The sequence below is a fragment of the Prionailurus bengalensis genome, chromosome C1 (genome assembly GCF_016509475.1).
Source record: "Prionailurus bengalensis isolate Pbe53 chromosome C1, Fcat_Pben_1.1_paternal_pri, whole genome shotgun sequence".
Lineage (NCBI taxonomy): Eukaryota > Metazoa > Chordata > Mammalia > Carnivora > Felidae > Prionailurus > Prionailurus bengalensis.
Genome location: NC_057345.1, coordinates 33,023,215 through 33,045,330, shown reverse-complemented (window position 1 = coordinate 33,045,330; position 22,116 = coordinate 33,023,215). Strand labels below are relative to the sequence as shown.

Genomic DNA, 22,116 nt, shown 5'->3' with positions numbered 1-22,116 from the left:
GCTCCAAAACACCCGCCGCGCCGTGGCAGAGGCCCCCTCGTCGAGGGGCACTACTTGTCCCAGCGGAGGGATCCCGCGCGCGGTGCGGCGGCCGTGACCGCGGAGGGGAGGGGACGCCGCTGACGCCGTGCCGGTGGCGCAGCGACGTCGCGAGAGGCGGAGGCGACGGCGGGGGCGGGAGGGGAGCGGGTCGGGAAGTAGTTCCGGGTGCGCGGCCCCGGATGTTGGCTGCTCCCGCTGCCGCCGCCGCTCTCGGCGCTGCTCGGGGCCTCGGCCGCTCGCACCAGGCGCCGTTGGGATCTTTCCCGGGGGCGGAGACGCACGCAGCGGCCGGGGGCTCGGCCGGGCCGTCCCGGCCTGCGCAGCCTTGAGGTGAGTGCCAGCCGCCAGGGCGGCGGGGCCGGGGCGGCGGGCGAGGAGGCGGGGCTGGGGCATCTCCCGGGACGGAGGCAGGGGCTGCCCTCCGCGAGACGCCCTCTCCCTTCTCTCGGCCGCGGCCGCGCTGCGGCGTGGGTAGCGGGCGGGGCAGGGGGCCCGGGCCCGGGCTGGTGCTTGGCGGGTGGCGAGGGCTGGGTCCCTCCCTCCCCCGCGGCGCTTCTCCTCAGCTGCTGCTGCCCCTCAGCCGGGAAGCGGCAGCTCCGCGCCTCCGGCCCCTCCCCCAGGCGGGGCCCGGGGGAGCCAGACGGGGTTCCCGGGGGCGCCGAGTCCGAGGACAGCGGCCGTCTCTTCCTCTCCGCGACCTGCCCCCCTGGCCTGGGCTGGCCCCCTACCTCGGCATGGCAGCTTCTTCCCTTCAAGCTTGGGGTGCTTTTCGGCCGGCGGGTCGGGCAATATGTCGCGTCTCAGGGGTGCCCTTCTGGGTGAGGCCCGCGCGAGGGGCCTCCGTTCCCACCCATCCTGACGGCGTGTCCTCTGCCGGCATTGGGGCAGGGGCCGCCGTTCCATGCGGACGTGTTGCTGCCCTGTGTGTGTTGCATCCTGCCCACGTGGTAGGGTGTCTCCCCCCTCCCCCCTCCATTTTTTGCAGCTGGTGAGGAGGGAGGTTTACGCGGTGGTTTTTCCTCTCTGATTTCCTCCCGTGGCGTGGAAGGTGTTAGGGTCAGTTTGCTTTGCTGAGGCCGACTGTTGGTTAGCTGGGAGAAAGCAAGAGTTGTACTCTCGGAAATTGAGAGCAGTAGGGGACATGACAGGGCTTAGTTTTCCGAGACGTCTTTCCTCCTCTCCATTTAGCTGTTCTTGTTCTTTTCTCTGTTGCTCCATCTAAAAGAGTGGGCTCTAGCTGCTGATGCATTGAGGTGTATAGTTTTCCCTTCTCCGTTCTACTTTGTGTGTGTGCGTGTGCGTGTGTGCGCGCGCGTGTTTGGCTGGCAAAGGTGTCCCTTTTCTGTGTTGTGCAGTTCAGTCGATTCCTGAATGAGCTGCGTTGGGCTGGCCAGGGAGTTAGAGGTTGGTGGGCATCTTGGCTTTTCCTGACATTCACTTTATTTTTTCCTTCTATTTTGCTTCCCACTGGAACGGGTGCATGTCATGAAAGTATTCCATCCATTGCTCTTTACTTGCAAGGGGGTACTAGATAGTTTTCACTGAGTCACATATTTCGTGGGAGCTCTTTTATTTCACTTTTCTTTTCGTTCTGTTGAGTACCTTTGCGCTGCTTTGTATTTTGAAACTGGTTTTGAAACATGTGTTTTGGGTAGTTTTTTTTAATGTCTCTTCCAGGTTAAAGGTTTCCATCTTCCTGTGTTTTGCTCTTGTGTGACCACAGATTGCTCCCGGTAGCTAGAGTAGCAGTGAGAGAAGCCTTTTATTCCTCCTAGACCATAGCAAATATTTGTGGAAAAGCAGTAACTCCCTTCATATTTCTGTTTTGGTGGCATATATAGATGTGATTGACTTTTTTAGTTTTTTGGTGTTTTTTTTTTTTTTTTTTTAATGTGCACCTGAGGATTTGTTTTTTCTTTTTGTGTCTCTCGGAGTTGAGGTGAATCTTGTTCTTGACTTTTTTGGGATACCGGGGACTTTGTCATGCTTTCATTAGGTAGTTTTTGGATGGAGTCAGGACATGTTTATTTTGGCTCTCTTTGGTTCATTAGTTTGGGTGAAATAAAATCTTAATATTTTGAAGTCACTTTTCAGATTCCAAGATGGCTGGCACTGTCACTTTTTCTTGATTTGTTCTTTTGCATTGTGTGTTCTCTTTGAATATATTTTCCTTTTATGTGGTACAACTGTTAGTGTATTCTCCTGTGCAAAATAAAAATAAATACAGATTCTATCTGCTTTCATCATGCTAAGTTTGGGTGGGGCAGTGGAAAATAGAGACTGTTTTTCTGATGCATTCGGAAACAGAGTTTTTTAGTAAGTCAGTCAGCATTTGTGTACTTCGGCAAAATACTGTGCCGTGTGCGAAGTAGTCTGTGTGAAGAGACTCAAGGAATAAAATATGTGGTCTCTACAAATGCTTCAACTTCTTTGGGGAAACAGCATGTAAGACGTCATTCATAATTATCAAGCCTCATCAAACGCCTGGTTGGAATAGCAGTGCAACCAACGTTCAAGGTATAAGTGAGATTTGCAAAAGATAGGAATTTTCAAAGGGAAGAAGATGTATTCCAGGAGGGTGAAGGAGGGGTGTTTACAAAGGCGGAGAAGTGACAGTGTTTATAAAAGATACTAAGCCTGTTGGCCTGCACAGAGAATCTGTGTTGGTGAGTAGTGACAGATGAGTTCAGGATTGGTGAGTAGGTGTTTATGGAGAATCTGTCAAGGATGGAAGGTTTAGTTTGATGAGGTGCCATATTGGGTTCTAACGACTAGGACTGAGATCATGCATATGGTTCCCGATGAAGGTTTTTGTATTATCTGAATGTTCTGGAGCGAGGAGACTGACTAGAATGCTCTTTGAGAATTTTAGGAATAAGATTAGGTTCTGACATAATGATTATGGGAATAAACTAATAGCCAACGTTTATTGTTTCCTGTTTCCCAGGCACTGTTCTAAGCTTATTAATTGTATTTAACTCAAAATCTTCATAATAAGGTCTTACTATTCCTATGATGAGACCAAGCTACAGAGAGATTAAGTAACTTGCTTCAAATCCCATAGAGTAAGCTGCAGAGCCAGGATTTGAACCCGGGCAGTCTCATTTTTGAGCTTTTATATTTGGTTATTACACTGTCCTAAGAAGCATAGGATATATAAGAAGATGTATATGTGAGTAAAAATTAATTTCAACTTAGTAATGATTGTGGGCAAAGGGAGGAATGCAAATAAAACATTAAAAGACAAAAAGCCTAGAGTCCTGGGAGGATGACTGATAATAGGGAAATCAGGAAAGTATCACTGTGAAGGAAAATGAGCTAAGATTGGTTATGGGCAACGCTAGATTGTGTACAATAAATTTTTCAGTAGCAGGCTACTTTCCTGCCAGTCCTGATGGCCTTCTCTTTTCGCTCGTTTGACTCTGGAAATGGGGGCTAGTTTAAGCAGAACAGTTAGAAAAACAGAGACTGTTCAGAAGAAAAAAATGTACCCCATGTTGCAAAGCCACTTAGAAATAGCATAGGAATTATTTTGGTTGAGCCATACCACTGTTTTCCAACCTTAGTGAAGACAATGAAGAATTGAGTAGAGTAGTACATTGCTATACGATTAACAGATGAAAATGTAGATTGTTCACTGACCAGGGCTACAGATGGAAGTAAAAAACAGGTGAGCAGATGAGTGATGGGAAGTTGGTAGTATGCTGGTGAAGTAACTTTGAAGTTTGGAATTTTGGGTGTCGTTTTATATAGGCTAACGGGTAAAACATTCTGAGAAGAATCAGGAAATACCTTAGTGCTACAGAAGCCAAGAAGAGGAGAGGTAGTATGGTTCATGGTATCAAAGGTAGTCTGGAAGTTTAGAAACAATGATCATGATGAAAACACTATTGAAGTAGGACCAGGAAGTAATTTTTAACCTTAGAATTTCGAAAGGAAGGATAAGAATAGATGTCAGATTTTTTTTCCACAGAAGGATTTATAGAGATCTTATGGTCTGGGGTGGTAATTTTAAGTGTTTTCTCCTAATGCTTCTGCCAGTCTCATTCTTCTCCACATGTCAGAGCTATTCAAATATCAGAAAACTCAAGTTTTTGTTTTTAACGTTTATTTATTATTGAGAGACAGAGCATGAACATGGGAGGGGCAGAGAGAGGAGGAGACACAGAATTTGAAGCAGGCTCCAGGCTCCTACCTGTTAGCACGGAGCCTGACACAAGGCTCGAATTCACAAACCACCATATCATGACCTGAGCCAAAGTTGGATGCTTAACCGACTGAGCCACCCAGGTACCCCGGGTGTTTTTTCTTTAAAAAAGAAACAAACATGTTCTAAAGCCAGTGACTTTATACTTTAATGGTTCTTGCAAACTTTTTTCTTAATTCTTTTTTTAAAGTTTTATTGAGGTATAATTCACATACTATACAGTTCACTGGTTTAGACAGCTTAACAGTTTTTAGTATATTCATCAAGTTGTTTATCCATCACCACAATCATCTTTAGTCATTTCATCATCCCCAAAAAGGAAGTCTGTACCCTGTTCTGGACATTTCATATAAATGGAATCATACAGCATATGGTCTTTTGTGTCTGGCTTCTTTCACTTAGCATAATGTTTCAAGGGTTACCCATCTTGTAGTTTGTATCACTATTTCATTCTCTTTTATTGCTGAATAATATGCTACCTTTTATTCATTTATCTATTGAATTTTTGAGTTTCTTATACTTTTAAAAACCCTTCCATTTCTTCATCTTCATCCTCACCCTGCCAATTTTACCCCTTTTACTTCATTTTTTATTTTTTAAAAAATTTCTTAAAGCTCTTTTATTTTTTTCTTTTCTTCTCTTTCTTCTTCTTCTTTTTTTTTTTTTTTTTTTGTTTTTAAGAGCGCACTCGCCCTAGCTGGGGGAGGAGCAGAGGGGGAGACAGAGAGAGAGAGAGAGAGAGAGAGAGAGAGAGAGAGAGAATATCCCAAGCAGGCTCCATGCTCAGCACGGAGTCCACTGCAGGGCTTGATCTCATGACCTTGAGATCATGACCAGAGCCAGAGTGAAGTCTTATGTGTAACTGACTGAGCCACCCAGATGCCCTCCACCCCTCTTTTAGAGTGTAACCTCTGCTATGCATTCTGCTGGGCCTTAGGGATATAAAAATGAGTAAGACACGGCCCTTGAACATTCATGTAGTGTTAATGGTTTACGTATACCATACAGCATTCCCAGTCCTATAATGTAGGCAAGACATTTTTTGAGATGAGCGATTTGAAGTTCAGAATAGTTTATTTACCCAAGATTGTAAATTTAAATCAGTAATGGAGCTATTGGATCTTCTTAGTCCATTGGATCTTCTTGTTCATTGCTTTCTATTACTCTGCGCTGCTGTTCTAACTTAAAGGATTCTTATATGAATTTCTGGATAATTAGAGGGGCTGGGAAATCCCCTTAGTGAATGAGTAATTTTTTATTATTTATTTATTTATTTATTTATTTATTTATTTTTAATTAAAAAAATTTTTTTTAATGTTTATTTATTTTTGAGACAGAGAGAGACAGAGCATGAACAGGGGAGGGACAGAGACAGAATCTGAAACAGGCTCCAGGCTCTGAGCTGTCAGCACAGAGCCCGACGCAGGGCTCGAACTCACGGACCGTGAGATCATGACCTGAGCCGAAGTCGGATATTTAACCGACCAAGCCACCCAGGCGCCCCATGAGTAATTAAAAAAAAATTTTTTTTTTAAATGTTTATTTATTTTTGAGACAGAGAGAGACAGAACATGAGCGCAGGAGGGGTAGAGAGGGAGAGGGAGACACAGTCCGAAGCAAGCTCCAGGCTCTGAGTCAGCACAGAGCCCGACACGGGGCTCGAACTCACGAGCTGTGAGATCATGACCTGAGCTGAAGTCGAACGCTTAACCGACTGAGCCACCCAGGTGCCCCAGTGAATCAGTGATTTTTAATGTTTAATCTTCAGGACTTAAAATGAACACTCGTGTGTGTGTGTGTGTGTGTGTGTGTGTGTAGTTGTTGTTTTTTTTAACCAGATTCTGTCACTTGTTTGTGATTTAGATAAGTCATCTCATATTTCTGCCTTTTCTTTCAGAACGTCAGTGGGTGTGATGATGATGATAGTGGTAGTGATAATAGTAATAGCTAACATTTTCTGAAGTCTTACTGTGGGTCTGAAAGTGTTCTAAGTACTTTACATTTATTATTTATATAATTCTCATAACAACTCTGAAAGATTTTATTTTTATTAATTTTGTAGGCACAGAGAGGAAACAGGCGCAGAGAGGTTAAGTAGTTTGCCTAAGGTTGTGTAGGTAGGGATGGAAAGAGGCAGGATTTGAACGCCTGCAGTCTATTTTCAGAACTCCATGGCTGTTAATCACTACCTTGTACTGCTTGCTGTGTTATAGGAGTTAACGGAGGGTAATATTTCAAGTAAGGGGGCATGACGAGAATATGAAGATTGGATTTTGAGTATGTTGGGGAAACAAACAGCAAAATTAAAGTTGACATTGTGTCCACATTAAAAAAAAATGTGAACCTAATACTGTAGTGCACAGGGATACATGTTTATGCTTTCAGGTACATTTTTTGTTTGTCCTTGCTAATAGCCTCTCAGTTCAGAAATTGCATTATTTTCATGGTCTTCACTGTTGTCTTTGTTAGTCACTTAACCTTTCCACGTTGTTACTGTTCAGAAACCTTGGCTTAAGACAGAAACTCACTTTTACCTTCCTTAGCTTTCCTATAACTGAATTTTTGTTTTCCATTTTCAGCAGTTAGTGTTTCAGTCCCAGATAGAGGTACACTACCCTCTTTCACTCCAAAACTCAGAAAACACCACAGTGGCATTTTATAACAACTGTCAAAAAATTTGACCATCTTAATTGGTGTAATTGGATTTTAGTGCACAAATCACAAGAACCAAAGCACAGTCTTTTGGTTAAAGAGATTGACTTATACTGAAATTGGAAAAGGCATCTGCTATACAGGATTTTGGATTTAATATAATTTGTTATAACCAGATCAGCAAAGCATTATTACTATGGGCCATCTGTTGGGATATGGAAATAGCTTTGTTATGTGGAGCCAGATGTTGTATTTATATTTATAACAATGGCATTCTACTTATTTTAAGTTAGGTACCTTTGGCTGCTATTCTGCTTGACATATCAACTGATTACCTGAGAATGTGATGTCTTTCAAAATGGTTATCACTTTTCTATAGAATTGAAACAAAGTAACTGAAACAGAAAGCAAATGAGATTCATATATGGTGTCAAACTTTAGTACTGTAACAAGATAAAATATAGGATAAATAAGAATATAATTAGAACCGTATTCAATAAGAACTCTTACTTTGACACATTTAATAAACCTAGTTTTAATAATTAACTAAACCACTCTGGTGGCTTTAAGAATTTTTACCATAAATCTGAAGTGATTTCGTTTTAGCCTAATCAGACCTACATTGACGCTGCCCTGTCTGACTTACTTCCCATCATCAATGGGTGAAGTAGTTTGTAATGGACTCACGCTTATGGAATGCAATAAGAGGAACTATTGTCGGAACATAATCTTAGAGAACTCTGTTCTGAGTTGAAATGCTAACAGTTTGGGGGTGGGGAAAGTCCTTATGTGGGTTTTTAGAGAGAGTCTCTACAAACTTTGCATGTTGGCTGTCTTAGTCTGTTTGGACGGCTATAACAAAATACCACAGACTACGTAGTTTATAAGTGACAGAAGTTAATTGCTTGTCATTCTGGAGGCTGGTAAGTCTAAGATGAAGGCACACCAGCATGGTTGCCTTCTGGTAAAGGCCCCCTTTGTAGCTGGCACCTTAACATGGTGAAAGGTGCAAGGGATCCCTCTGGAGCCTCTTTAATAAGACACTAATCCTATTCATGAAAGTTCTACTCTCATGACCTAAGCACCTCCCAAAGACCCACTTCCTACTACCATCATTTTTGGGGGTTAGGATTTCAACATGTGATGAATTTTAGGGAGGACACATTCAAACTGTAGCATAGCATTGACTATTTTTTCATAATCTTCCTATGTAGAGATGGTCCTGAAGAGTTAGGTCACATATGGGAGAGACACTGTAGAGTTGATTATTCCAGGACGACTCTGTGTATCTGTATACAACATTTTCAGTACATTTCAGTACATTTCATTTTCAGTACAGCTAAAAGCTGTGACTGAATTCACCTACCTGGACAGTAGTACAGTGATATCAAGGAAATAAGATTGATCTGATTGTTGTAGTGCTGATGTTACCTTATTGAAGATCTCAGAAGTTGGAATTGTAATTTTTCTTACAGTTCAGACCTGTCCTTATTGTATGTTGACACAGATTTGTGAGAGGAATGGATGAGGGGGGCAGACCACTAGAACTCGCTAATAATTTTAAATTGTTTATTTATAGAGATGGGGTTGAGAGGTAAAAATAAGTTATTGTTAAGATCTTAGATTTTAGTTGGTGGGTACGTGGGTGCTTATTAAATTGTTAAAAATGACTAAAGTTTCTGTGGTTTGGGTGTAGAACTTCGGGAAATATACAATAGTCAAATATGCTACAGTCAGGAGCAGGTTGACTGACTCATGGTACAGAGATAAATAATATATGGATTCAGTTTCTGCTAGTGTGGTTGGGTCTGTGAATCTAAGACATGCTTTACCTGTCTACCCTTTGTAAGGAGCTGTTGAAGGTATTATATCCTCATGTAAATAGACAGGAATCACCATCAGAAAAGGCATCTTTGCCTTCCCCTTGAAATGGGGAAGTCATGTTTTATATAGTTTATTATAGGGGATGTGTATTTTGGAAAAATATTCATCTTACATTTGAATAATACTTTTTGAAAAGTATTTTCTCTAATTTGTTGGATTCTGGAACCTCCCACCAGCCAAGTAATAGAGGTAGGGCAAGTAATATGCTTATTGACAAATAGAGAAAATGAGATACAGGCTAAGACTTAGTGTCACTCCAGTTGTTTAGTAGAGCAGAGACTGGGACCCAGATCCTGCATTCTGTTTCTGGTCTTGTACTGTTTAGTAGAAACTGAGAAAGTTTTAAGAACATACTTTGGGTTTTTGAGATAGAACTTAAAGGTTATGGACCCCAAAGGACCTGAGCTACTTGGAGCAGAACTTGTCTTGTGACAATAACAGAGTAAGGGACATAAAACTATTGAAAATACCTTCTTCCCTTGTTAAATTTGGGTCCATTTCCAGTCATTGGATGTATTTTTACTTGAGTCTCCTTTGTAGAATTCTGGAGGCAAGGAGGAGACAGAATCAAAAGGGACACTTTTAAGAATTACGAAATAGTGGAGTGCCTGGGTGGCTTATCCGATTCTTGATGTCTGCTCAGGTCATGATCTCATGGTTCGTGAGATCGATCTAGCAAGTGGAGCCTGCTTGGGATATTCTCGCTCTTGTTCTGTCGCTGCCTCTCTCCCACTTGTGCACGCACATGCCATCTCAAAATAAATAAACTTAAAAAAGAATTACAGAATAGCAGATTTGGTCTTATTTTATGGAAGTACGCATCTGTAAAATTTAGACATAAGAAATTGTACCTGGAACATGAATCTACTGTGGCTATTTGGGTTACTATCATAGTTAGGATATCGTTTCTTGCCCAGTGGGTAGGAAGAGTGATAGTATATAAAGAAGCTATAACTGGATAGAAAAAAAGACTGAAAGAAACCATTACAATGGGTAGTCCTTATTTTCTCCTTTGAACCTGTTTATATTTTCTAAGTTCTCTACAGTGAGCTCATACCATTGTTATAATCAGAAAAAATAAACAAGGATGATTTTTTTTTTTTAATTTTTTTTTTCAACATTTTTTATTTATTTTTGGGACAGAGAGAGGCAGAGCACGAACAGGGGAGGGGCAGAGAGAGAGGGAGACACAGAATCGGAAACAGGCTCCAGGCTCCGAGCCATCAGCCCAGAGCCTGACGCGGGGCTCGAACTCACGGACCGCGAGATTGTGACCTGGCTGAAGTCGGACGCTTAACCGACTGCGCCACCCAGGCGCCCCAAGGATGATTTTTATGGTTTATATGAGAACTTAGAAAAACGTGAATCATAATACTTTTGAAGAGCAGTTTAAACACTTGGTGTTATCAAAGTTTGCTTTTTTTATTAAAATTTTTTTTATAACGTTTTATTTTTGAGAGACGAGACAGAGCTCTAGTGGGGCAGGGGCAAAGAGAAAGAGTGTGAGGGAGGGAGGGAGGGGCAGAGAGAGAAGGAGACACAGAATCCAAAGCAGGCTCCAGGCTGAGCTGTCAGCACAGAGCCTGACGCAGGGCTTGAACCATGAACCATGAGATCATGACCTGAGCCAAAGTCAGACACCTAACTGACTGAGCCACCCTGGTGCCCCAAAGTACTTTTCTTTTTGGGCAGTTATGTTAATAAATCAGTTTTATAATAAATTATTTTATTATAATCTATGGGTCAAGTTGAGGGTGTGTTAAGTGTTTGGGTTTTTCTCTGCATTACAATTTGGTCGTTTAACTCTGCTGATTAAGGAATTAATTTTAGTTCCCTAGAAGCAACCAAGACCTTAGGTTTACTTACAGTAATTACTTATCAATAAGTGACCTAAAAATAGCACTTTGATTTATAATGAAAACTAGACTTAAGATCTACTTGTCTGGTACTGTATTGTTGGCAGGTTTCTAATAAGAAAAACCACTTGTTAGTGCTTCTTTAAGATACTGTTTTCATCCAGGGACATTGGGCTCATTAATTTCTCTCACATGTTTGCTCATTTATTACCATCTGCTGTGTGTTGGGCAATGTACTAAATGCTGGGGACACAAGTTAAAGGGTCCTTACACAAGTAAAAGACTACAGGTTTTAGTTTGGGAGTGACATTGCAGAGATAAGCCTTGTCATATGGAGGTATCCTGGAATTTCTTCTGTTTTCTAGTTTTTGACTAAAAAGGCAGAATGGCTAGCTTTGTTTTTTTGAAGAACTTAATGTATTTAGTGGTTTCAGTAGATGTCTTTAAGAAGAGCTAATGGCTTCATGGTTATTTCTCTGCCTGCAAAATATTCAAAATCATTTATCTAAAGAATTTCCTCATCTAAGGAGCATTTCTTACTGAGGTAAATGACCTAGGCATTCATATTTGCTTTGGGAGCAACCTTATATTGACTCTTCTAGGATGGAGACAGTGTCTTTTGTTATTTATCCTCTATACTTAGCACTGTAAATAACACATAACAGGCATCATTATATAATCACTATAGCAGTAAATTAAAGGGTATTTAAGCTTAATTTTAATATTGATACAAATACATCAAAAGTTTCCTTTTATCTATGATAGTGAGAAATACAGTAGTTCCTAGGATCTTGAGAATTAATCATTCTGACCAGTGAGATTTCCCACTAAAGCACTTGATACATAGTCCTTTGGCTACTCTTAGAACACCTGTAGTCACTGATACCTGTAAGGTAGATTGTCATTAGCTCTAACTGAGGCAAAATTTCCTTTAACTTCATTTCTTTTCTGGTCCTGTGTGGAACAGTAGAGACCTAGTTTGTGTTCTTTAACAAGATAATCCTTCAACTAGTTCAATGATTACTCATTGAGCAAATATTTCTTGAACACCTGTGCATGCAGGACACTGTCCTGGGCATTATGAGAGATCTGAAGGTGATTAAAAGGCATAGTCTGTTCACAAAACGGATACAGAGAAGGAGCCATTGGCTTGTTGGAAAGAGAGTTTTTGCTTATGGTCAGAAAAGCTTTGTGTTGGAGATAATGTTTGAATCAAGATTAGTGATGGACCTTGTAGGCTGACAGAATAAAAAAAAAACCCCTAGAGATATGGAAGCACAATGGAAGTTAGAGGAATATCAAGAGGTTCAGGTTGGCTATTTTACAAGGTATGCTCCAGAATCTTAAAAATGTTCATTGTATCCCAGCATTTGGAGGAGTGTTTGGCAAATAATTGGGGCTTGGTGAATTTTTGTTGTATGAATGAACAGATGGTCACATTTGGGAAATACTGACCATCCTTAAAGAATCACAAAGCACTAGAGGATATTGAACATTTTGATAAATCTATTAGAGAAAACAATATTTATTTTAAACTTATCTGGCAGTGGAATGCCTATTACCAACTCTTGAAATCCTCTGGAAAATACTATACTGGGGGTCTCTGTGGTTGAGGTGACATGGAAGACTGAGAAGTGTTTTCTTCTTTACGCTAAACACACCTAGTTTTTTCAGTCATTCTACACTTGACATTGGGCTTCTAAACTCCTCACTGGTCTGATATCTCTCCCTGCAAGCATTCTAGCTTGCAAGTGTTTTTAAAATTTGGTGCTCAAAACAGAGCACAATACTCCAGTTGTGAACTAAGCAGTGAAGAGTGCATGGGACTGCTACCCTCCTTGATCTGGGTACTATTCTTTTAATGAAGTTTAAGATTGTATTTGGTTTCTTTTTAGCAGCTGAGTCACTCTCTTGGCTCATATTCAGTTCTCATATTAATTTACAAGAAGTTCTTTGAGTAGATTCAGAGAGATTCCTATTAGTAGAGCTAACAAATGAATGCCTGTTTTCTTCTCATTGAGTCTAGGCTGTTTTCTTCAGAAGTACTAGTCATTCTTAAGCTTCCTGAAATCTAAGAAAAGAAAAATAATTAATTGTACAGTGCCGGTGTTGATCAAGTAACAGGAAGGTCCACAACTGCATTGCTCAGTATATGCAAAAGTAGATAATATATAACGAATCCTTATTTATCCATCACAGATTTGACCATATGTGTCACATATACCTCAACTGTCTTTTTCTTTTTTGCCTATTTTAAAGAAAATCTTTTCACCTCTGTGACTTTAGTATACATCTCTTAAAGATATCTTGGCACATAACCACATGCCATCGTGTATAACAAAGTTGACAATATTTCCTGGTGTTAGCTAACAACCAGTTTATAATAAAATGTCTTCAATTGTTTGTCTTTTTACAGTTGGTTTTTAATTGAATCAGTAGCCAGACAATGTCTACATATTACATTTGGTTATTATGTTTATTTTCTCTTTTAACCTAACACATTGCCCCCTCCCCTTACTTTTTGGCATAATTTCACCCTGTCCGCTCCTTTGACCCTTCATGTCTCGGTACCAAGTTGTTTTACTGTTCTTTTTGAAATATCTGTAAGAGTTGTCCTTCTTTACACCAATTCATACATTTTTAGAGTATTATGTACAAAACATGAGCTAAGCATTGTGGGACATAGAAAAGTTAATTTGGTATATACCTGGCCCCCTATGAGCCAGCAATCGAATGTTCGATGTATACAAAACAATATAAAGAAGATCATTTGCCTTCCAGTGGGTCATGCCTTGATTATATATAGCCTCTCCCCACCTCCCATTTTTGTTTTTGTTTTTTCCCCCTGGAAAATGCAGCCAGTGAAATCTTAACATGGTAATTTAGTCATGTACTGATGAGGAACCTACAGTTGATTTCCTCTTGAATCAAAAAATTATAGTTGTTTTTGCATGGTGCTCCATGTTCTACTGGCTTCCACCTTTACCTAAAGTGGAACCCCTCAAGGCACAACCACCTTTTTTTTTTTCTGAACCAAATTTATATAATTGTGTAGAATTTTCATTTGTCACAGAAGATTATTGACAATTTGAGAGCAGAAACTTTATCTTTTTTTCCCTGTATAATACTGGGAAGCTTAATAAGTACTTTTGGAGAATACTGATACATATGCCAGTGGGCCTATTCTTGCTGCTTCTTACCCTCCCAGAATCAGCCAGAGCTTCTGCCAGTTAAAAGTAAATAATCCAGATCTAAGTTTCTTCTCTTACCCCAAAAGTGTCCATAAAAAAAGCCCGTTCAGTAGGCTCAATCACAGATGACAGCTAGATGGTTTGCATGTGGCCACTTCCCCATCATTTATGTCTGTGGCAAACTACTAATTTCAGGTTATTTTTAGGCATGACCTCGGTGTAGCACTGCAGGTAGCTGTTACCTGTTGAGCACAATTGAGCATAATTGGTAAATGATATGGAACCTTTCTGCTATCCTTGTCCTAAACCAATAGTTCCTGAATTAAGTTGTACATCAGAATCTCCTGACATACTTTTATTTAATAGATTCTCTAGGTTTCACTGTGAACTCTTGAGTCAGGATTTTCAAGAATGGAATAGAATTAATTGGTCCTTATAAAGTGGTTTGTAGACTGACTTTGGGGACCAGACAGGTAATTTTTATTTTGTTAAACAGCTATAGCAGTGGGAGACTACAGCTTTCCATCTTTTCATTGGCAGTACAGTAGGGCATTCCTCTGGTAATCAGTACATTCTGATATGTTTACTTTTTAGGGATATGGTAGGATCTCTTGCTTTGAATTACACCAGGCAAAGCACATGAATCAAATGCCCAAGATAAAGATACAGGATCCAGAGAGGTGGCATCTTGACTTTCTAAATATAACTGAGTTTAAATTTAAAGCCTCAAAATACTTCAGCCCTCTCTGAAAGCTTATTCTCTCTGTTTAGTGAATACCTTTAAGAGTTTAAAATAGAAAGGCTCAACATTTTTAGACTGAACAATCTTTCGAATTTTTCATATTTCATGTACATTCAATAAAAATGGTTTAAACATACAACATTTAATATCATATGCTTTTGTCATTATCATAAAACCAAATCTATAAATTGGGAAAAAGTTTTTTATTAGATCGCATAATTTGGTTTTGAGACTGGAAATTGTGATTAAGTTATTGAGCAAAGTAGAGCGATTGAAGCTTCAGGATTATCCAGTAAGTTAATGACAGACCCAGAAATAGAATCCTGTGTTACTTGCTTGGGTTATGATTTAGTTTGAAGAGGGTGGCCTGTGATCTGTTTGTATAAATTGCAGGAAGTAAGGTTTGGCGTTTGGAAGAAGCTATAGCTCTGTGATGTTTGGCCAAGAAGCTCCTCTCTCCAACATTTACCACCTGTTTGATTGACACCAGACCTAAACTGTGGTGGGGAGAGAGACAGGTCAGACTTCTTAGTCTTAAAATAGTCTTAAAAAGCCAATGCTGATTGTTGGTTGGCATGAATTTTTAATCTTCTGTTATTAGAGAATAACAGGACCTGGCCTTGGTTTTGTTTTAGGAGAAGGGAAGTATGACCTAAGTAGTTGATTTGTAGATACTATTAGAATGGTTGTCTGTAGAATTTAGTATAACACTTTTTTTTATGAACCATACGTGTATTTTCATTAAACATGTTTAATTAATAGATGGTATAGTTTGGAAATAGTAGAGCCCACCAGAAAACAAACTTTCCTGAACCACTAATGGTTCAGGGGGTTATAGATTTGAAAAGAATTGCTATTGTAGTGTTGCCTTCTGGTGAAGTCATTACTTTTACTCTCCCCTTCCTGTTCTAGTTTGGGAGGTTGAGGTGGCTCCTGATGTACTAGCCAGGGAAGCAGGAACTGAACAGAAAAAGAACATTTGCCTGTGATTGAGTTCTAAATTTTTTTTTAAGCCTTATAGAGCTAGAATTCATATATTGTACAGTTCACCTATTTAAAGTGTGAAACTCATTGTTTTTTAATGTATTCACAGAGTTGTGAAACTATTAACTTCAGTCTAATTTTAGAACATTTTCCTCTTCCTCTGAAAGAAACCCCCATACCCAGTGGCTTTTACTCCCCTACCCATCAACCCTAAGAAACTACTAATCTAATTTAAAGTTTTTTTAATGTTTATTTTTTGAGAGAGAGCAAGAGAGAGGGAGAGAGTGCACTAGCAGGGGAGGGACAGAGAGAGAGAGGGAGACACAGAATTTGAAACCGACTCCAGGCTCTGAGCTGTCAGCACAGAGCCCAACAGGGGGCCGGAACCCACAAACTGCGAGATCATGACCTGAGCCAAAGTTGGACGCTTAAAGGACTGAGCCACCCAGGCGCCCTGAGAAACTACTAATCTATAGTCTAATAACGATTAATCCATAGTCTATCAATTATTAATAGTAATTTATTAATAATTATTAATAGTAATTAATAGCAATTATTGATATAACTACTAATCCATAGTCTAACTAACATGAGTTTGCCTGTTATGTAAATGAAATCATGTAGTCTTGTGACTGGCTTCTTAGCATGTTTTTGAGGCTCATAACATGTTATAGCATGTACATCGTTCCTTTTTATTGCCAACTATTCCACTGTCTGGATATAGCACATCTTATTTACCCATTCATTAGATGATGGGCATATGGATTGTTTTCGCTTTTTTGCTATTATGATTTAATGCTACTAAGAACATTTGTATACAGATTTTTCTGTGAATGTATGTTTTCATTTTTTAACTATGTATCTCAGGAGTGGAATGGCCGTGTCATATGGTAATTTTGTGTTTAACTTTTCAGTAAACTGCTAAACTGTTTTCTGAAGTGGCTGCACTATTTTACATTTCCACTAGTAATATTTAAGTTTCAATTTCTCCATGTCTTTGAACACTTGCTATTGTCTATTTTTTTAATTATAGTTATCCTAGTGGGTGTGAAGTGGTATCTCATTGTGGTTTTGATTTGCATTTCCTTGCTGACTAATCTTTTCATGTGCTTATTGGCCATTTGTAGATCTTTGTAACTTTTATCTTGCCCATTTTTTAAAATACTGTTTGTTTATTTAGTTATTTATTTTAGAGAGCGTGTGGGAGAGGGGCGGGGAGGGCAGGGAGAGAATCTTAAGCATGTTTCATGCTGAGCGTGGAGCCCAACACGAAGCTTGATCCCACAACACTGGAATCATGACCTGAGCCGAAATCAAGAGTTGGATGCTCAACCAACTGAGCCACCCAGGTGCACTGATCTTAGCCATGTTTTGCAGTCAAATACTCTGCCGATGAGCTGTGTATCCAGATCTTTGCCAATTTTTATATATATTTTTTAATGTTTGTTTATTGTTGACAGAGACACAGAGCATCAATGGGGAGGGGCAGAGAGAGGGAGACACAGAATCTGAAGCAGGCTCCAGGCTCCGAGCTGTTAAGCACAGAGCCCGATGTGGGGCCCGAACTCACGGACCGTGATATCATTACCTGATCCGAAGTCGGAGGCTTAACTGACTGAGCCACCCAGGCATCCCTATATTGAGTTATCTTTTTATTATTGAGTTTTGAAGATTCTTCATATATTCTGGATACTTGGTCTTCTTACTGAGGATTGGTCCTAAATTACTTGCCTTGAGGTAGGGAGAAGTATTTGATGGATACAAAGACCATAGTTAAAAGGTCTGGTGAATTTTCATTCAGATCTTTTTTTTATTAGAGAGAGAGAGAGAGAGAGAACACACGTGCACACACATAGATGGGGGAGAGGGGCAGGGGGAGAGAGAATCCCAAGCAGGCTCCAAAACAGGATAATGGGGGATATAGTGTGATGAACATTCTGACATATTCTTCACCCTTCCTGATTTCTTAGTCTGTTCTTCTCTGCTCTTACTGCATGACCTTATTGCACTTTCCATTAACTTTCATTTTATACAATTTGTGGCTAAACTTGTATTTCTCTCTCCTAATTCTTAACCCTTTTGCAGTCTATTTTTTGTTTTCCCTAGGCTACAAAACCTACCCTCTTTAGTGTTCATGATATTGTATTAAAAGCCAATGTTTTCTGTGTATGTCCATCTTAATTGACATGTAATAATAACATTGTTGCTTTTCTGTGCTTTAAAATCACTTGCAGCCATCTCCAGTACAATTTTCCCAAGTTTTTTTTTTTTTTTTAATTAGTGCCTCTTCTCTTAATTATCTATTAAAGTTCTCCAAAGTTAAGGTTGGCCTCTCGTCTTTCTTTAATATTCCTGTGGTGAATCCATCATTCTCACATGATTTTAATTGCTTTCTAAGAGTATAGGACTCAGATCTCACTTTTTTAGCTCAAGCTGTGCCACTGCCTTCAGGTTTAGCTAGTGGAGCTGACATGAGCAGCTGATTGCTACTCAGCAGGATTCTTTTCCCTTTACTCCTTCCTCTGGCAGATTTCTTCTCTTCAGGCTGATTAAGAGAGGTTATTTCCTTGACTGCTTTAATAATTACCTGTGACTAATGGTATAACAAGTCACAATGCTTAGTTAAGTAACATGAGTCAAAGGGGTTGTTCCTTCATGGGTACTAGTGAATTTTATACTTTGAAATCTTTTGAAAGATAGGTCTGAGTTAGGAAATAAGAAAAAGAGAAGGAATAGTCTCTTACCTCTAGTGCTGTAGCATTTATTTTGAACAAACTTTTAATTCTTCTAATATTATGCCTATGCTTCCATTCAGGCTGTGCTCACAGGAACTGATGCATGAATCTTCTCTTTTGTGGAGATGAAGAAATTAAGCTTAGAGAAGTTAACAATATACCAAAGGTCACAATTGGGATTCCAATCTAGGTCTTGACTTAATTTGTAAACTATAAGGCATTATATCCCTGTGTCGGTGGGAGAAAGGAAAATAAGAATTAAGATAATTATTTCGGAGCTTTTTCAAAATACTTAGTCCCATTTCACCTACTGCTCCCAAATAATGCATCATTATACTACTTTTAGTTTGTTAAACATTTGCTTCCTAAGTGTAAGTAGTTATAACTATTTATAGTTACATAAAAACTATATGTAGTTTTTATGTAACTACATATAGTTATATATATAAATATATATAAATATATATAATATATATTTATATATATAACTATATATATAAATATATATACATATATAAATAAAATAATTTTATTTTATTAAAAAAATTTTTTTAAGTAATCTCTGTGCCCACTGTGTGGCTTGAATTCATGACCTCGAGATCAAGTCACATGCTCTACTGACTGAGCTAGGCAAGTGCCTCTGTAACTCAATTTAATATACACTTGAAGACTGCTTGTGTTAAAAGGAATTCCATATTCTTGTGTTGCTAATGGTATGTAGTACAGTAACTTCTACTGGAGTATACTCATCAAATGAAATGACTGGTTTTTACTACCATTCTGGTAGTGTCATTCTGCACAGACTTTCTTGCATGTTGGGTTTTAAAGCATTTGGAGAAAACTCTAGGTACTTTTGACACCACCTTAAACTGTATAAATTATGGATGTAATTGAATTAGTTAATACAATTATTCAACTATAGTTGGCTTCAGAAATATGAGCTTATAATTCAGAGGACACTGAGACTTTCCTGACTGAACTGTGAACCTTAACCTTCTTTTGTGAGATTTCCGTGTTGCTGATCATTTGCTAGGTAGGGAGAAGATTGGCAGAACCCCAGCCTGGAGTTCACCATTTAGGAGCAGTTATCTGGATTAAAAAGGCAAAAAACTGAAACTAAGGCATTGAAGCTAGAGCAGATTAGAAAGATATCTAGGAGCTAGAGTTGGTGGTAATTGGTAACCCATTGGGGATCCTAAAGGTGTTGATGTTTGGGGGACTCAAAATATAAGATCCTGTTCCCTTGCCTGATTTCTGAACTGAGGAGTTTAAACAAGAACAGACAGCTGAAAAAATAAAATATCACTGCTTTTAAAATTGGGTTTTCTTTTCTTTTTTTTTTTTTTTTTTTTACAAACTTTGTGCTAGTTTTGTACAACTATCATTGCTGTCTAGTGCCAGAACACTTTTCATCATCCCAAAAAAACCTGGTAGCAGTCCGTCTGCATCCCCCCATCTTACGGTCACTACTAATCTGCTTTCCAAATATGTGGCCTTTTGTGTCTGACTTCTTTCACTTAGCATTCATGTTGTAGCATGTTACAGATTATCATTCCTTTTTATGGCTGAATAATATTGTATATTGTATGGATATTGTGTAGATATGCCACATTTTGTTTATCCATCAGTTGAGCATTTGTTTTATTTCTGTTTTTTTGCTATTATAAATAATATTGCTATGAACATTTGTATGCAAGTTTTTGTGAACATATGTTTTAAATTCTTTTGGGATGTGCACATACCAATCTGTGTGTGTGTGTGTGTGTGTGTGTGTGTGTGTGTGTGTGTATCTGTCCATCTGTCCCAAAGAGGATTTTTTATATAGACATACACACATACATACATGTCTAGGATTGAATTGCTGGTTCATATGGTAACTTTTCGAGGAGTTACCTTTGTTTTTGCTAAAGCTGATATTGTAGACTACTGTAGAATGTGGTTTAGATTTAAAAACCAAATGGTCTAGCTCACTCTCCACATTCTTTTATCCCCACTGACCTAATTTAGACCATGGGACAGCCCACCTGGTATCTAGATTGTTAGGGTCAGCAGAGCAGGTACACCCAGATCACTGCCAGTAGAGTCCTGGATGTAGAGTCCTGGAGTTATCTCTACCTAGTAACCAAGTTACTTACCTCTTTGGTGAGGAGTGGGCTAAGAGCCCAGGAGTGTTTAGAGAAGTCAGTCATTCCTCATAGAAATCAAGAGTTGGAAAGAAGTGTTCTGCTCTAACAAAGGCAAAGAAAGGAGTTAGGCTAGAAGGCTATTCTTAGATAATAGGATTGTGTCATTTTATGATAGGAAATACATTAAAGAAAGATGATGAATTTTGTTTTGGAAATGACAGATTTCGGTTTTCCAGGATAGAATGTTATTAGATATTTATGTGAAGATTAGGAGATTGATCCCTGCTAGAGATACAGATTTGAGATTCATACTGTAATTGAAATACAGGATAGTTAAATCACCCATAAAGTGAAACAGTTAAGTGTCTAGTAGTTACCATATCTGGAAGTCTTGGAGGTTTTGATTCTGCCTACTGATGTTTTCAACTCTATCTTATTCTGAGTGATTTGTTTTCTTCTATGTTTTGTGACTTTTTTCCCTCCCTCCTTCTGGGTTTTGTGATTTTCTATTGTGAATTTATTTATTTTGGAACCTTGCCTGTGGAAATTCTTCTAGGCCTAGATCAAAGGCAGATTCCCCAGAAAGGATTTGGATTTGCTTTTCTCAAGGATGGGTGGGGAACATTACCATCCTAGGACTACCCTAAAGAAAATTTTAAGTATGAAGCTTTTTAAACCATAATCTAGTGAGAGTCAGCTTATGGTTATGAATATCAGAGGAGATACTGTTTTATTGCTATCATAGCCGCCCCCCATGTCCTCCTTGGCACTCAGTGCCAAGAAACTATTTTCCTTGCTACTATTCTATTGGGTAACACCTGGACTTTGCTGCTTGTACCTTGGGTCCCGTTAGGCCTTGTAATTGCAAGCTGAAATTCATAGGGTTTGGCAGAATGCCTTGAAGGTGAATGAAAGCTGGTTTCAGTACTCTGTATACTTTAGCTTCTCTCTTGTACTTAGTGTTTGGCAGGGTTATTGATTAATTTATAAAAGATTTTAAAAAGATTTTATCCATTGTTTTTAATTTTCAGTGGCATGTTGATTAAGCTATCTAGTCTGTCATTCTGCCAGAAAGAGAAGTGCCTTGTCTCTGTCCAGTGTGTGCGGGAACAATTAGATGCAGGGAGTTCAGTCAGCCTCTGGATTAAAGGTTATAAACTTGGGACAAAATCTGATGTTTTCTTTGGTCCACATAGTGTTAAGAAAATAAAAATCAGGAGATTATAAATAAAATTTTGGACATCTTGCTTCTCTACAAAAATTAGTTCTTAGAGAGGCACCTAGCTGGCTCATTTGGAAGAGCATGCAACAACTCTTGATCTTGAGGTTGTGAGTTCAAGCCCCACGTTGTGTGTAGAGATTTAAAAAAATATAAAATCTTAAAAAAATAAAAATTATTTCTTAGAATACTGGGCTTGCAGTCCTGCTTAACAGCAATTGGCTGGATCTAGGAATAGTAGCTGATCCATCCCCTGCAGCATGAACATGTTTTCTTTAGTTGCACACAGTCTCTACCATTTGTGCAGTGTATTCATGTGTATATGCTTATATCCATTCCAGCTTCTCTCATTCATGTTACCTGTAAACACTTGTGGATCATCCTTTTGCCAATTAGTAGTGCTAATAGAGACTTTTACATCTGCTCATTAATTTACTTAATCTAACAACAAACTTGCAGTTTATCCCTGATGAGTAAA

General features: G+C 39.2%; 1 protein-coding gene and 1 long non-coding RNA gene across 4 annotated transcripts in view; one reads left to right on the top strand and one right to left on the bottom strand.

The window, feature by feature from the left end:
• The window catches only part of LOC122480350, a 49,567-nt gene extending 48,688 nt beyond the window's left edge, over positions 1-879 (bottom strand). The window contains exon 1 of the long non-coding RNA XR_006296563.1: positions 771-879. This is a non-coding gene — a long non-coding RNA (uncharacterized LOC122480350). The remainder of the gene's footprint in view (positions 1-770) is intronic.
• The window catches only part of FOXJ3 (forkhead box J3), a 150,037-nt gene continuing 128,079 nt past the window's right edge, over positions 159-22,116 (top strand). The window contains exon 1 of one of the 3 annotated variants that reach the window (XM_043574600.1): positions 159-372. The gene's annotated coding sequence lies outside the window, so the exon portion shown is untranslated. Of the gene's footprint in view, positions 373-557; positions 2,560-22,116 lie in introns of those variants that run through there. The other 2 variants (XM_043574602.1, XM_043574601.1) reach the window with 2 other exon arrangements.